Genomic DNA, 18,210 nt, shown 5'->3' on the forward strand with positions numbered 1-18,210 from the left:
CCACTGCCTGCATTTGACCCATATCGCTCCAAACATTTCTTATCCACGTACTTATTCAAACGTCTTTTAAGTGTTGTAACTGTACCCAAATCCACCACTTCTTCTGGAAGTTCATTCCACCCACACAAACCATCCTCTGTGTAAAGAAGTTGCCCCTCATGTCATTTTTTAAATCTTTCTTCTCTCACCTTAAAAATATGCCCCCTAGTCTTGAAATCCCCCAACTTAGGAAAAAGACTTCTGCCATTCACCTTATCTACACCCCTCATGATTTTATAAACCTCTATAAGGTCGCCCCTCAGCCTCCTACGCTCCAATGAAAAATTCGCAGCCTATCCAGCCTCTCCTTATAACTCAAACTCTTTATTCCCAGCAACTGTTCAGCTGTATTTCCCCCCAATTCCAAACTCCAACCCATCCTCCACTCTAAACTCCCCCCAATCACCGTCACCAATCCTACCCCTTCTTTCTATTTCACGTCTCCTGTCTTCTGATCCCTCTCCTCCAACATCCCCCTCTCCTCACCCCCCGACTGTCCTGGGCTTCCTCATGCTAATGCTGCTTGAATTTATGTGTAATAATTGTTGAATTTGAGGTCCAGTTACAAAAAAGGTAAATGCTCTAATTCCTTAAGCCGTGAAATATTCTAACAGCAAACTAGGAAGCAAGGATAACTGGATGGAGGGTTAGGGTGAGTTGAATGACTGTGGTATGACAGATAGGAGATGGTTAAAGTGGGTACTTCTGATGGAATAAAAAGGAGGGGTATTGATGAGATGGAAGGAGTGGAGGCTTAGTGAAATGGTGAAGGTAAAAAGTATTTGTTGGGGAAAAGGATTTGGATGACAACACAAATGATTGGGTAAGAGAGTGGGAAGGGAGTTGCTAATTAAAGTCAAAATGATCATGCAAGCTCGTCCTAAAGCTTATCATCGACTCCTTTCCCTTCCCTGACTCCCCAAAGCCTGTCCCTGATCTACAAGGCACAAGTTAAGAGCGTGAAGGAGCACTCCTCACTTGCCTGGATGAGTGCAGCCCCAACAACATGCAAAAATGTTGACACCATCCAGGACAAAGTAGCCTGCTTCATTGGCACTACATCCACAAGCATCCACTCCCTCCACCACCGATGCTCAGTAGCAGCAGTGTGTATCATCTACAAGATGCACTGCAGAAATTCACCAAAGATCCTCAGACAGCACCTTCCAAACCCACGACCACTTCCATCTAGAAGGACAGCAGATACATGGGAACACCACCCCCTGCAAGTTCCCCCCAAGTCACTCACCATCCTGACTTGGAAGTATATCACTGTTCCCTCACTGTTGCTGGGTCAAAATCCTGGAATTCCCTCCCTAATAGCATTGTGGGTCAACCCACAGTAAGTAGACTGCAGCAGTTCAAAAAGGCAGCTCACCACCACCTTCTCAAGGGGGCAACTAGGGATGGGCAATAAACGTTGGCCAGCCAGCGATGTCCATGTCCCACAAATGAATAAAACAAAAGAGTGACTCCATGCTATAAAGTTCTGTTTCTCATCCATTGAAGCTTTGGTTTCAAGTTCCATTTTTAAAACTAGATAAAACAATTGAAGGGATAGGATCCATGATTGATTGCATACTTATTTCACCAGTTGGTTCCCAAAAATGGGGTTTCAAATTCAAGCTTGCAATCTCTTCAACATTAGCTTCTGCTTATGACTGGATATCAAATCCTTATTGGAGCTTTGGACATTAGGTCAAATACATTCACCAGGATGTTGCACTGAACATCAAAGGTACAGCATCTGCAGTTTGTTATGCCAACAGCTGCCTCTTCCCCAAATCTTCAGATGCTTTTGAACAGCAGTTTATAATATTCAGAGATCCTTCCCAGTGCAGCACCCTTTAAAGGAGGTGTGTGTGTGTGACCGAGAGAGAGAGAGAGGGAGCAGGCCAAGCAATAAAGTGACTCTTTCCAATCAAATTGAAGGATTCTCACTGAGAGAGGCAGAGTTTAAACTGGGAAGTCAGCAGTGCCTTTGTGGGTAATTGTGTCACCTCCTCATACGAGGGTTATGCATTCAATTCCTCTTCAGGCCACATGTAAAACAATTTAGGTTGATGCTCCAGCACTGTGCTGAGTGATGAAGATTTATTATTTGGAAACTGGAGGCTGAATTCTGACAAATTTTGGCCAGATGCTATTTTTGGACAGTGTCGTGCAGGGTTTCCTGCCAAGGCCCATGGCGACTTTCCTCACATAATCTTCTGCTGATCATCTCATTAATAGCACAATTGGACTCCAAAACAACTTTGCTTATTTCTCTGCCACAGAGGATGGTGGATGCTCAGTCGTAGAGCCATACAGCACAGAAACAGACCCTTCAGTCCAACCAGTCCATGCCGAACATAATCCCAAACTGAACCAGTCCCACCTGCCTCCTCCTGGCCCATATCCCTCCAAATTTTGCCTGGTCGTGTATTTATCCAAATGTCTTTTAAGTGCCCACATCTACCACTTCACATTGAGTATAATCAAGGCTGAAATCAATAGATTTGTCAATATTTAAAAATCAAAGGACATCAGGAGATTAGTGCAGTCAAATATTGTTGTAGAAAATCAGCCGTGATCTCACTGAATGAGCCCATTCTGCCATTCAATAAGATCAAGGTTCATCTTTGGTCTCAACTCTACCTTCCTTGCTCTGTAACGTATCCCTTAATTCTCTTAGACCTTGGTAGTCCACCGACCTCTGTTCTGGATATACTTAATGACCAAGATTAGAGCTCTCTGGATTAGAGATTTGCACAGATTAACAACCCTTGCAGTGAAGACATTTCTTCTCTTCTCAGCCTAATTGGCCAATCAGTCATTCTGAGATTGTACCGCATGTTCTAAGTTTGTCAACTGGATGAAGCATTTTTCACCATTTACCTTGTTAATCCCCTAAAGATTTTTTATACTTAAGTTAGATTACTTGCCATTCTTTTCAAGTCTAGACAGTTACATGAATAGGAAAAGTTTAGAGGGATATGGGCCAAACGCAGGCAAATGGGACTAGTTTAGTTTGGGAAGTCTGGTCAGCGTGGACGAGTTGGACCAAAGGGTCTGTTTCTATGAGGTATGACTCTATGAATGGCAGAAAGGGCTAGAATGGTCAAACAGCCTTCTCCTGCATTTACTTCCTATGTTCTTCTGTTCTCAACTCATGACAGAAAGAACTTCCTTGTCAATGCAGCCCTATCATTCTTCTGAAGACACTAGTATATGGCCAGGGAGCAGCAGCCAGAAAAAGTAGGCACAATCTGCTTTGAAAATCATTGCTACTTCAGACACCAGTTTTTGATTGTCAGTTTGTCAATAGAAATCACAAAATGGGACCAGTCCAATAGCTCTGCATCATTCTCTATGGAGCTCCTGACAAAAAAAAACCTACTTGAAAGAAAAATTGTGGGCTTTTCTTTTCTGTTGTTTCATCAAAGACAGCCTGATGAGGTAATGATTTTGAGAAGTATAGGAATGTAGAGGTCTGAGGCGGTGGAAGACTGCTGGCCTGTTCTGTTCGGTTAGCAGGACAATGAACTCCTTTTAACAAATGAGATAAGTGACCCTGCCATCTGTCTTCAGACTTCCTGCAAATGCAGAAGGTCAACAGTTTGTTCTTGTGTGGGAATGATAATCTGGAAGTGGCTCTCCATGATCTGTAACCGAGAGTGAATTTACTTAAACAAGCTATGATTTAATGATGCCCTTTCTTTTTGCTCCACTTTTCTCCTTAGTCCCATATGAGTGAAAGTCATTTTGCATGCACTGTTTGCTTTCTTATGTAGCATCACTAGAGGGCCTCAGACCCTTAACTTTAAACCATTGATCTGTATTTCCTCAGTGATCATGCAGATTACTGTTTTTGTATCATTTGCACAGCATCCCCGTTTTTAGTCTGTGTTTGCTCTTATAATGTTTTTCTGAAGAGATAAGCCGTTGTGCATGTTAAGTTCCACACATCTCTGAGTCACATGGTTCCAGGTTCAAGCTCCACAAAAGTCAATGTCTGACAGTCCAGAGCAAGTGCTGAATTGTTGGCTGTGCCTCTCTCAGGTCAGACTCCAGTCTGGAGTGAATAGAATCGAATCAAATCCCTGCAGTGTGGAAACAGGCCGTTCGGCCCAACAAGTCCACACCAACACTCAGAGCATCCCACCCAGACCCATCCCCCTAATCTACACATCTCTGAACACTATGGGCAATTTAGCATGGCCAATCCACCCTAACCTACACATCTTTGGATTGTGGGAGGAAACTGGAGCACCTGGAGGAAACCCATGCAGAAACGGGAAGAATGTGCAAATTCCACACAGACAGTTGCCCGAGGGTGGAACTGAGCCTGGGTCCCTGGTGCTGTGAGGCAGCAGTGCTAACCACTGAGCCACCGTGCCGTCAATACAATACAATACAATATGAATGTAAGTGATCCCAAGGTCATTATTTCCAGGACGTGGAGGATAATTTCCGCCATTGTACCCATCTCACAATCAACACCATAAAAGGCATTTATCTGGTCAATATTGCATTCTTGTTTGTGGAAGCTTGCAGAGCCTCACATATATTGCTATTTTTCCTACATTACAGCAGGGACTACACTTCAAAAATACTTCATTGCTTCAAAATGTCTGATGGTTAAGGAAATTGCTATAAAAATGCAAATCTTTTAAAATTATTTTCTGTTTAATTAATAGCGTGAAGTTATGAAATGTCCTGAAAAGTTATCAGTCTTACATTTATATAGCCTCAGGGTGTCCCAAAGCACCTTACAGCCAGCAAAATATATTTCTCCTTGTTGCTATTGTAAGAAAAATAGCAGTAGATTTGTCTAAGGCAAGCTTCCACATGTGGTCATATGACAATGACAACAAAACCTGTCTTCACATGATGTTTTTTAAGGGCTAAATGTCACCCAAGTCACTGAAGAAGGTCTTCAAAATAGTGCTGTGGAATATGTTACATGCAACCAAGAGGAGAAACGGTTTAATGTCTCATCCGAAAAACAGTGCAACTCTCCCTCAGTACTGCACTGGAATGGCAACCTGCCTTCTATCTGTATTGGGAATTAAACACACATCCTTAATGCAAAGGCAAGAGCTCTACCCTTCAAGCCATGGCTAGCCAATAAGCAAAGTAAAACTCTTGAAGTTGTAATTTGGAAAGTTTCCAACACCAATACAGACATCAAGGCTAAAAAGAAAATCTACTAAGCAAGCACAATATGTCATAAAGTGCGTGATCACAAAACCATGGCAGCTATAAAACAGTAAGTGTTAGGTAGTGACTCTAACATCCACCAGAATAGAAAGCTGTTTAGCTAAATGTCTGGGAAACTGTTGCCCTTCCTTTAATCTGCTTTGGGGAATGTGACCGATCAATCCTGAAATACCTAATAAGATTATTAATCCATGGTTTGTGCCATTAAGTTGGTCTTCCATAACCTAAAGTGCTTGGTATCATTGGTAGTCTTGGCTAAAGGTTGTAATGCTGATTGGGGATAATACTGACCTGGTATAGCTGCTGAATGCTCTGGAAAATATGGCATGGTTTATAAAGCTTCTAAAGAGAGGTGGTGATGTCATGGTACTGTCGCTGGATCTAGTAATTCAGAATTCCAAGCTAATGTTCTGAGGACATGGGTTTGAATCCTACCATGTCAGATGGTAAAGTTTGAATTTAAAAAAAATCTGGAATTTATAAGTTAGCCTAATGGTGATGATAGCCTTATGACTTGTAACCACTATCAATTGCTGTAAGCCCATGTAGTTCACTGATGTCCTTTAGGGAAGGAAATCTGCCATCCTTGAAATTACATTGGGTCAGGCAGCATCTGTGGAGCGAGAGCAAGCTAACGTTTCGAGTTGAGATGACCCTTCACGGAAACGTTAGCTCGCTCTCGCTCCACTGATGCAGCCTGACCCAATGTGATTTCCAGCATTTGTTGCTTTCAGTACAGATTCCAGCATCTGCAGTAACTTGCTCCTTACCTGGTCTGGTCTACATGTGACTCTAGACACTCAGCAATGTGGTTTACTATTAAGAAACCTCTAGGCAATTAGTGTTGGGCTATAAATGCTGACCTAGCTAGTGATGCCAACATCCAATGAACAAATAAAAAAGAGGACCTGAAAATTTTCCTATGTTCTAAATGGCTCATTGATTTTTGTATGTGTAGGTGTGTGAAAGAAAGTGATGAGGAGCTGGGGTCACTGATGTTGTTGGATAGCAGAAGTAGGTCAAAGCAAAGCTCCTAGGTCCTCATATTGGTCAGCAATGGAAGATCTTTCAATGCGGCTATATCTATAATTGGCGATTGGTTAGCTCAGTTAGTTGGATAACTATTTTTGCTATACAGGGTGATGCCAACAGTCCAGGTTCAATTCCCATCACCAGCTGAGGTTACCATTGAAGGTCCCTCCTTCTCAACCTCTCCCTCAGGTTAAACTATCACCAGTCATCACTCTCTAATGAGAGAGCAGCTCTATGGTCCTCTGGGACAATGGCGACTTTACTTTATCTGTTAAACTCTCCTGTCTGCATGCACTATCAACCCAGAACTATTCTCACCTCACTGATTCTCTCACAATTTGTTTGCCTGCTGTATTCCCACAAAAGAATTCAATGCTGATATTAATAGCAGAAAATGTCTATGTAGATAAGCTAATCACTCGGATTGCACAGGCTCATCAAAAATCTCTCAAAATACTTCCGAGAAAGCTGCTTTGGGAACCATTGCCTTCTAAGCAGTTTTTTGTGTTCTAGCCTAATATGGCTCAGTGTCACTCTTTGTCTTCCTGGTACACTGGTGAAACGCCTCGTGACTTTTAGTTATATTAAAGCCATTATGTAAACCAAGTTATGGTTGTTATTCGAACCTTTTGCTAATGGTGTCTTTGGTGGTCCTCTAGTCCAGATGTTCACATTCTTAATCAGGCTTTGATTCATTGCCCAGTTCTTCAAGACATTTTGACATTTTAGTCCTGACCACAGCTCAATATGCCTGCCAAGCCAGAATCGTAGAATGTTACAGACAGAGACCATTCAGCCCTTCATATCTATTGCTTTTTGAATGGCTTCCTTCTGTTTTATCCAATTGTCTTTTGAAAGCTGCTGTTAAATCACTTTGCACTACACTTTTGTCAGTGCATTCTGATCCTAGCAACTCACTGTGTCAAATTTGTTTTCCTCATGTTGCCTCTGTTTCTTTCACAAATCATTTAAATCTGATCAAACACTTGGAACAACTTCTCTCTGTATTTACACCATCAAAGTCCTTCAAGAGCTTGGACGCCTCCAATCAATTTCTCTTCAACCTTCGCTGATCTAATGAAGACAATCCCAGGCTCTCCAAGCAACTAGAGGCTTTCAGATGTCATTTGAGCAAATTTCCTCTGCAGCCTCTCAAGAGCCTTGCCAAGTTTCTTAAAATGTTCAATTCAAGATATGCAAACAGATGAATTAGGAGCACAGTAGGCTATTTGGTCCTTCATCCTACTCCATCACTCAATCAAATCATGGCTGATTTGTTTGTGTTTCAAATACCACAATGCCATCTACCTCCTGATGACCCTTGACTCCCCCACCTATCGAGAATCTATCCACCTCTGACTTAAAAATATCGAATGGTCACCCCTCCAAACCCTTCTGCAATGTGGTATTCCAAAGTCGCACAACAATCTGAGAGAGACACTTGCCTCTCATCACTGACCTAAAAGAGCAACCTCTGATTCTAAAATACTGCCCTCGTGTTCTGGACTGACACACAAGGGTAAACAATCTTATTAAGTCCCTCTTGTGAAGACCATTGTACCTTGTCAAAACCTTATAAACATCCATCGAATCATCCTTTGGAGTTCTAAACTCTAGTGAAAACTGGCCCAGCCTGTCCAACTATTCCTTAAAACACAACCCACTCATTCTAGGAACCTGTCTATAGATGCACACAAATGGCAAATGTTACAGCAATCAATGTCAAATGTATTTGTCAAGTTAGTGAAATTATTAAATTTAAAAAGATGATAAACTCTAGAAAACACAATGAAGGGGTTCCCCATTAGGCAACAGAGTGGTTTTCTGTGGTCCAAAGTCTCTGCTGTATCAGAAAATATCATAGAAATGAGGCAAAAGACCTTCAATTATGCACTTTGGCTGTTCCATTTTTAGCCATTAAAAGGACATTTTCTTTCATAAATATATTGTTTGCTTCTATAAGATGAGTATCTTAATCATGGCCAGAAAATCTTCTATATAAAACTAAATAATTGTTACAAAATATTTACTCTGGACACTAACAGATGGCAAATACTTAGCTAGATTCAATGCAATATGTTGAGTATATTAAATGCAACTGTAGGGTAGGTATAGAGCCACTTGCAATAGTCAGTATATCATAAAGAAAGCAATTTAGTTTATTTTAAGCATGTTTTTTAACTTGGTCATGCATTACAGAAGCAGCATATGATGGAGGCACGACAAGCCAGGAATCTGTGCTGCAGGATTTAAGTTAACCCAAGACCTACAAGCTAAGGTGTAGGAACCAATGGGCCTTGACAGGCAGACGCTAGAGGGCCATGGAGCTGGGCTTACATTAGTACAAAACCAGGGCTCAAGCTGTAGTGTAGGAGCCTGTGTTGTGCAGTAACTTCAGTGTCCTATGGTACAGGACAAGTCCATTTGATTTAATTTATTGTAGTCACATGTACCTAAGTGCAGTGAAAAGCTTTGTTTTGCGATCTGTGCAGGCAGGTCACACAAACAAGGACATAGAGATCAAAGGGTGTTTAGGCAGAGCGAGGCATACAAGATTATAGCTGCACAGGAGGTGCACAAAGCAAGATCAACATTATTTGATGTTAGAGAGGTCCATCAGGGAAGAAGCTGTTCTTGAACCTGCTTGTGCGTGTCTTTAAGCTTTTGCATCTTCTGCCTGATGGAAGAGGTTGGAAGAGAGCATTACCAGGGTGGGAGGCGTCTTTGGTGATGTTGGCAGCCTTTCCGCAGCAAAGAGACGTGTAAATGGAGTCCATAGATGGGAGGTTGGCTTATGTGATGGTCTGGGCTGTGCACACAACGTTCTGGAGCCAGAAGCCAGCTGGGCCTGTGGTACACAGAAGACCTTAAATCTAGGCTTGTATGCAGGAGCTAGAAGCCAGGAGCCTGTGGCAGAGGAGCTACATGCCAGAGCCTGTTTTGAATCATGAGTTGTTGCAAGGGATCCAATGTGATATTTCCAAGTCAACATAACAGAATGGAGATAATGTTTCAGGTCCGGTGACCTTTCTTCAAAACTTCAGAATTCCGAAGAAGGGTCACTGGACCTGAAACGTTCACTCTACTTTTTCTCCATAGATGAGACCTGCTGAGTTTCTCCAGCAATTTCTGTTTTCGTTTCAGATTTCCAGCATCCGCAGTTCTTTAGAGTTTTATTTGTCATAGAATACAGAACAGAATTAGAACAGAACAGAAAAGGGCAGCACGGTGGCTCAGTGGTTAGCACTGCCACATCACAGTGCCAGGGACCTGGGTTGGATTCCAGCCTTGGGTGACTGTCTGTGTGGAGTTTGCACGTTCCCCCCGTGTCTGTGTGGGTTTCCTTCGGGAGCTCCAGTTTCCTTCCACGGTCCAAAGATGTGTAGGTTAGGTGGATTGACCATGCTAAATTGTCTGTAGCATTCAGGGATGTGCAGGCTAGGTGGGTCAGCTGTGGAAAATGTGGAGTTACGGGGATAGGGTGGGGATGCTCTTTGGAGAGTCAGTGCAGACTCAATGGGCTGAATGGCCTTTTTCTGCATTGAAAGGATTACACTTAGACTGAGTGTAATCCTGTGTTCAGGTTTTAGAAGCTGAACGGAGGTAAAGGGTTCAGGGAAGGAATGGGTGTAGTTTTCCTAAGCTAGCTGTGAAAATATTGGCCCTGGCATTACACACCGCGGGCATTAAAACACACACACACAGTCTTGGCCTCTTTTCATATTAGGAGAATTTTTTTTTACAGTGATGCTTTTATAGTCTTATAGGAAGGGAAGAAAGTTATAATTAAGTGTAATCTCCTGGTCTCCCAAATTACTGTCATAACACAGAACTGTTGAGTAGCTCCTGCAGCAAGCGTCCAAAACTCACAAAGTTTCAAGTCAAACCCGAAACAAGCCTAAGCACGGTACATCTGGCCTGCACTGTAGAAGCAGAAACATTTTGCTCAGTTGCTGAATTAGTTGTGGGACGTATGGAATTTTAGCATGAACGTAAGTAAATGAGAGAGGCTTTGAAGACCGCAAACAAAACTGCTCCTAATTTGACAGTAGCAAGAAAGAATTGCTTTTATATATCACCTTTCACAACCTTAGGACACCCCATAATGCTCGACAGCTAATTAATACCTTTTCGAGCTATGACCACTGTTGTAATGTAGTAAATGCAGCAACCAATTTGCACACAATAAGCTCCTCCAAGCTGACATGAGATAATGAGCAGGTCACAGAGTCATAGAGATGTACAGCACAGAAACAGACCCGTCGGTCCAACTCATCTATACTGACCAGATATCGTAAATCAATCTAGTTCCATTTGCCAGTATTTGGCCTATATCCTCTAGACCCTTCTGATTTATGCACCCATCCAGATGCCTTTTAAATTTTGCAGTTGGGTCATTTGGAATAGTGATGTTCAATGATTGATTTAAAGCCTCGCTTAATGATCTTCAAAGTAGTGCCACAGATTGAATGTGTCCATTTATAAGGATGAGGGATAGGGCCTGGGTTTAATGCCTCATCCTGGGGATGCCAGCCCCAACAGTGCAGCACTCCCTCCGTACTGCACCAGAAATATTTGCCTGGATTATGTGCTCCATCCCTAGATACTGCAGCAGCCCATTCCTGTATGCAGGAAGACCTAGACAACATTCAGGCTTTAGCTGATAGGTGACAAGTAACATTAGTGCCACTCAAGTTCCAGGCAGTTACCATTTCCTTCAAGAGAGAATCAAGCTATCTTCCTTTAATATTCAATGGCCTTATCATGACTGAATCCAGCACCAGCACCTTTATGATGGTGGAATTTATCTGGACCAACCATATATGTGGCTATAAGAGTGGATGAAAAACTGGGAATTCTGTGGTAAGTAACTTGGTTCATGTCTCTCCAAAGCCTGTCCGACATCTACTAGGGACATGTCAGGTGAATGGTGGAGTGCCCACAACCAGCTCAGATGAGTACATCTCCAAAAATACTCAAGAAGCTTGACACAACCAAAGAAAAAGTAGCCCTGCTTAATCAGCACCACATCCACCACCTGGTTTAAGGTGAGAGAGGAAAGATTTAAAAGGGATCTGAAGGCAACTTTTTCAACAGAGGGTGGTGTGTGTATGGAATGAGCTGCCAGAGGAAGTGGTGGAGGCTGGTACAATTACAACATTTAAAAAGCATCTGGATGGGTACATGAATAGGAAGGGTTTAGAGGAATATGGGCCAAATGCTGGCAAATGGGACTATATTAATTTAGGATATCTGGTCGGCATGGATGAGTTGGATCAAAGTGTCTGTTTCCATGCTGTGTAATCCTATGACTCTATAACTCCATCCACCACAGAAACATAGTAGTAGTGTTTACCAATGATGAGATGTACTGCAGCAACTCACCAAGGCTCCTTGTACAGCACCTTTCAAACCCATGAACTCTATCATCTGAAGGGCAAGGGTGGTAGGTGCATGAGGACATCAGCTCTTGTGGGTTCCCCTCCACACCTCCATCCTAACTGAAAATTGCAACTTCATTTCTTCATTGCAATGGGATCGAGATCTTGGAAATCTCTCTCCCTCCATCAGCACCACGGGGTACACCCTGTGGACTGGAGCACTTTAAGAAGGTGTCTCAACACCACATTCACTGGGACATTAGGGATGGACATTGGGTGGTACTCACACCCTGAGGACAAATTTAAAAAATACAATATTGTAAGACTTGAACACACTGCCACTGGAAGTTGGGCCAAAGTCTATTGCACATGGTTTGAAAAGAGTATACAAGACAAGATACATTCATTGGATTTTATAAACCTGTACAAACTAGGATGAATAGAGGATTTGAAGGAAGACCATCTCTTTTGCAAGCAAGCTCATATTTGTATTCATTAAATAGTTTGCTTGTGTGAAACTCTCCCACTGATAGCCCAATGGTGAAGTCATTGTATTACTCACTCATCCCTTTTGTGAATATTTCTCAGACGTATCTTGGTCTAGGGAACTCAGAGCTAATGTATTTAGGCTGTTTGGCTTCATTTTCCTCCTGGAAGAACAGCAGGTAAATGATGTAACTGGGGACTCTGACTTCCTGTTGTGAATCCCAATGAAGATCAGTTCTTACTTCGAAATTTTGTTTTAAAGCAAAAATGACGTCTGGAGGCAATTGGAGCAGTGAGGAGTGGGATGGTGGGGATGGAAACAGGCTTTCAACAAGGAAGCCTTGAATCTGCAGCAGTATCATGGTCCCCACAGAATTGTTCAGAGGAAGCGAAGATTCATGATGACAATTCTGGTGGATTAAATTAACCGAGTGGAGGTATGGGACCTTTCCAAGAAACATTAATAATAAGCAGAAAGAAATCTCTGTGAATCTCTTCAAATTTGAGCTGTTCTCCCCTCTGGGGCTAATGTGATCCCAAATGATATCTATCAGAATCTTTTTAAACCTCCTTCCTCTTCACATCTCCATTGCTAATGCCATCCTCTTTCAATTACCTTCGTGCCTGAATGGTCACTCACAGCCATTAAAGAACTCTTTCTACCTATAAAAATAACTCGGGCAGAAGTCCTGGAAATGCAATTACAGTGGATACATTTAATAAAACGGCGAGCTTGTTTTATTGATATTTCAACTAACAGTCTCTGCTAAGTTCTGAACTGGGCAATTTTGCTGGATGGAGGAAAAACTGTCGGTGGGGAATGTGTTTGAGAAAATATTACCATAACGAGTGAGAGAAGTCTTTCTTGAATCCAGTGTTATTCTATGGCTTGATATGTGGTTGAATTGTAAGAGATTGAATGAGTAAACGCAGGTGATTGTGTATTTATATTGTTGTTGATGGCCACATTCCAGATAAAATGGAGCCAGTTTCCCCCAGAGCCAAAAAGTGCTCCTGAATGGACAGTTAGCCAAACAATTTCTGTATATGCAGCAGCTTTGATTAATTAGGCTGTAGATTTAGCAGGCTACGCTTAATCAAGATGAAATTAATCACTTTGAATCAATGTCTTTTAAAATCTAGAACTGTGATTTATGACGTGGCATTGCCTGACTACTCGAGGTCCTCCAAATATCACAACTTGAACGTTCTGCAAAGAGCCAGGTTTTACTTTTAGGATTAATTTGCACCACCGCTCATGCTGCAGAAATGCTTTTAATGGTTTGGAAGGTTCGAGCTATTGGGAGAGGCTGAAGAAACTGGGTCTACTTTGCCTGGAGTGTCAGACGCTGAGAGATGACCTTATAAAGCCTTAGAAAATCATGAGGGGCATGGATAGGGTGAATAGTCAAGGTCTTTACCCCAGGGTAGGGGGACCAGAACTAGAGGGCATAGGTTGAAGATGAGAGGGGAAAGATTTAAAAGGGACCTAAGCAGCAACTTTTTCACACAGAGGGTATGGAATGAGCTGCCAGAAGAAGTCGTGGAGGCTGGTACAATTACAACATTTAAAATGCATCTGGATGAGGATATGGATATGAAGGGTTTAAGAGGGATACGGGCCAAATGGTGACAAATGGGACTGGATTTATGTAGGATATCTAGTCAGCATAGGTGAGTTGGACCAAAGGGTCTGTTTCCATGCTGTACATCTCTATGACTCTATGAATATCATACCAGAGCAAATTACTTGTGACATTTTGCATTTTTGAAATTTGGTTGATTTTAAACTTTTTGCTTTGCCATCAGAAATGAAAAATTGAGTGTGGGCAGATTCTGGTTGTGTCTGGTTCTGCTTCTGTTCACCATATTTTCATTGTGTTCTCTGGGTCTGAGTAACCTTGGGGTAGGAGCAAGAAACATCCTACCCGTATGTTTGAGAGCTTTTATGATTGGTGGGCAGTGCACCACACTTGTATTTATTATCCTGCATCCATGTTTTATTTGCACAGTGTATTCCATTCCCTTGGAAAGCCCCAAAAAGCTTTGTAGCCAGTCTACTAGGGCAGATGGAAATTTGGAATTTGGACTTTGGAACACGAATGGATCAACCATGATTTTATTAAATGACAGCAGACATGATGGGATGAATGAACTATTTCTGCTCTAATGTAAGGCCATAGTAATGAAATATTGGAGGAAACACAACAATTAATTTGCCTTCTATACTGCCTGCTGCATCTGCATGCTTACCTTCAGCAACTGACGCGCAAAACTTTCACAGTCAATTCTTATGTTCCCACAAGCTTACATTCATACTCTATTTTCACCTTCTTAATCAATCCCTTGGTACTTCTTTCCTGACTCTCAAACCATTCCCAATCTTCAGGACTATTGTTTCTCCTTACCAATCTGTACGCCTCATTTTTTTGCAACGGATGCTATCTCTAACTTCCCTAGTAATCCATGGTTTGGCCACTGTTCTCTTTGAAGACAAGAATAACAGATTTTCCATTTCACCATTTGTTGTTTGAATGTTTGCCATTGCCTAGATATCGTCATGCTTCCTTCCGGCAACTGGTGCACGAGGGAACCCAGGTCTTGTTGAACATTCCCCCTCTTTCAATTTACAGCCATTCAAATAATACCCTGCCTTCCTATTAGGGGAGATGTCAGAGGAAGGTTCTTCACACAGAGAGTGGTGGGTGTGTGGAATGCGCTGCTGGCAGTGGTAGTGGAGTCAGATACTTTAGAGACTTTTAAGTGACTCTTGGATAGGGCACATGGATGATAATAAAATGTAGGGTATGCAGGATAGTTTGATCTTAGTAGTATAATAGGTCAGCACAACATCGTGGGCCAAAGGGCCTATACTGTTCTGTACTGTTCTATGTTCTATTTTTGTTCTACCAAAGTGGACAACACGTTTATCCACATTATTCTGCATCTGCTATGCATTTGCCCACTCAGCCTGTCCAAATCACACAGCAATGTCTCTGCATCATCCTCACAGCTCACTCCAGCCACGTTTGTGTCATCTGCAAATTATGAAATACTACATTTAGTTCCTTCCTCTAAATTATTAACGTATGTTGTGAATCGCTGGGATCGTAGCACCAATCCCTGTGGTACCCCCACTAGTCACTGCCTGCCAATCAGAAAAAAAGACCCATTTATTCCTGCGCTTTGTTTCCTGTCTGCTAACCAGTTTTCAATACACCGCTGCAATCCTATGCACTCTAATTTTAAGCATTAATCCCTTACGTGGGACTTTTGTTGATAGCTTTCTGAAAGTCCAAATTAACAACACCCATTTTCCTCCCTCTCCGATCAACACTAGTTAATCCTCCAGCTGATTTGTCAACCATGACTTCTCTTTTGTAAATCCATGCTGACTGTATCTGATTCTACCACTGTCTTCTAAGTGTTCTGCTATAAAATCCTTGACAATGGATTCGAGCATCTTCCCCACTACTGACGTCAGACTCACTGGTCTATAATTTCCTGTTTTCTCTTTACTTCCCTTTCTAATTAGTGAGGTTACATTAGCTAGCCTCCAATCTGTAGGAACTGTACAGAGTCTAAAGAATCTTGGAAGCTGACCACCAATGTGCCCATTATTTCCAGGGCCACTTCCTTAAGTACCCTGGGGTGTAAATAATCAGGCCCTGGGGATTTATTACCCTTCAATACCTTCTACTTATCCAACATCATTTCTGTACTAATGCAGATTTGCTTCAGTTCCTCCCTCTCACTAAACTCGGAGCTCCCCATCATATTTGGAATGCTATTGGTGTCCTCTTTTCTGAAGACAGAAGCAAAGTATGAATTTAGTTTGTCAGCCGCTTCTTTGTTCCCAATTATAAATGTTCCCCGTTTCTGACTTTAAGGGACCCATATTGGTTTTTACCAATCTTTTTCTCTTAATACTCCCATAGAAACTGTTACTGACAGTTCTTATGTCCCTGCAGGCTTACACTCCAATTCTAATTTCACCTTCTTAATCAATCCATTTGCTGATTCCCAAACTGTTCCCTAACCTCAGGTTTATTGTTAATCCTTGCCAATTTGATTACCTCTTTTTTGCACCTAACGCTATCTCAAACTTCCCTCGTTGGCCATGGTCTGGCCACTGCTCTCTTGCGGCAGACAGGAACAAACAGTTTTTCTCCTTCACCCATTTGCCCTTTGAATGTTTGCCATTGCCTCTCCATTGTCATTCCTTTCAGTAACATTTCCCAATCCATCAGAGCCAACTCACAATAATTAATCACAACTGAAATTAATCACAATAACCTACTTATTACTTGCTATATTAAAAGCCATGATGTGGAGGTGCCAGTGTTGGACTGGGGCATGTGAGCCTTATACTTATCATGTTGTTCCAGTCATAGGTTTGTCTCAAGCACCACCTTATTTTTTAAATTTTCGTAATTATCTCTCTGCCTCATTTAATCAGATCATAGGTCATCGTTTTGCTTGTTATTCAAATGTTGACACTTTACTCAACACCGTCTGACACTTTCGATCACCTGTAGAGATTTATTATTCAACGCTCCACTCACACCATTTGCATGATCTTTTGATCTCCCTGCCTATAAATTCTGTGTTTGTGTGCTTCTCTCTCACTTCATCTGATGAAGGGGCTACACTCCGAAAGCTTGTGATTTCAAATAAACCTGTTGGATTATAACCTGGTGTCATGTGACTTCTGGCAATATTAAATAAAGCTTTCGAGAGGGTCGTGTGAGACAATGGTAGTGTCCCTAACTCTGAGCCAGAAAATTCAGGTTCCAGTTCCATCTGTCTTGGATGTGTGCCATACTGTGTCTGAATTGGTTGATGAAGAATAATTTAAAACTTTTGGAGACATACAATCAAAGCTTGAACAAGACTAATTAAAATTAAACAATTCTTGTTCGTATTCTAAAGCTTATCTTTTAATGCAACCAATTAGCAAGAAAATCTTTCTTTAAAAAAGTTCCTCATAATGCAATCAAACTTCCATATTTCCTCATCTTTCTTTAAACAAAACAAGTAACTTTTTCAATCACAAAGTGCACCCAGCAGAATTTGATAAAACCTTCTAAGATTTTGCCTGTGACACGTGTCAAGCTTCTTTCCCTGGTTTCTATCTCCCTCCCTTTTGAATAAAGGAGTTACATTCACGAACTCCCATTCTACTGAGGCCTTCTCTGAATTGAAGGAGATTTGTAAAATTAAACCCAATGCATCAATTTCTTTTAAGACCCCAGAGTAAAGTCCATCTGGACCCAGGTACTTGTTAGCTCATACTCCAACAATTTATTCAGTATCACTTCTCTAATGGTGTAAGTTTCCTGAGTTCCTCCCTCTCTTCCATTCCCTGATTTATGGCTGCCACTAGGATGTTTCTTGTATATTTTACTGTGAGGATCAATGCAAAATGAATCTTCAGTTTATTTGCCATCTTCTCATTTTCCAGAAATAATTCTCCTGACTCACTTTCATTAATGCTCAAGTTATTAACTCTTCCTTTTAATATCATACAAAGAAGCTCTTCCTGTCTGTTTTTATATTACTGGCTATCTCCTGTACTCAAAATTTTCCTTCCTTATTAATTTTCAGCTTATTCTTTGCTTTCTTTAATCTGTCCAATCTTCTGATCTCCCACTGTCTTTGCGCAATGATACGCTTTTTATTTAAGTTTGTTACTAGCTTTAACTTTTCTAGTTAACCTCAGATGATGCTTCAGCAATGACTTTTCCTCCATCATAAAGTCAGAAGTGGTGATGCTCACTGCTGACTACACAATGTTCAAGATCATTCGTGATTCCTCAGATGCTGAAGCAATCCATGCAATAACATCTGGACAATATCCAGGCTTGGGCTCACAAGTGGCAAGTAACTACTGTGCTGTGCAACTGCAAAGCAATGACCATTTCCAACAGGAGAGAATCTAATCATCCTGGGAGTTACCATTGACCAGAAACTGAACTCGACTAGCCATGTATCAAAGATAGTAGGAACTGCAGATGCTGGAGAATCTGAGATACAAGGTGTAGAGCTGGATGAACACAGCAGGCCAAGC

The sequence above is a fragment of the Rhincodon typus genome, chromosome 28 (assembly GCF_021869965.1).
Source record: "Rhincodon typus isolate 14 chromosome 28, sRhiTyp1.1, whole genome shotgun sequence".
NCBI classification, from domain to species: domain Eukaryota; kingdom Metazoa; phylum Chordata; class Chondrichthyes; order Orectolobiformes; family Rhincodontidae; genus Rhincodon; species Rhincodon typus.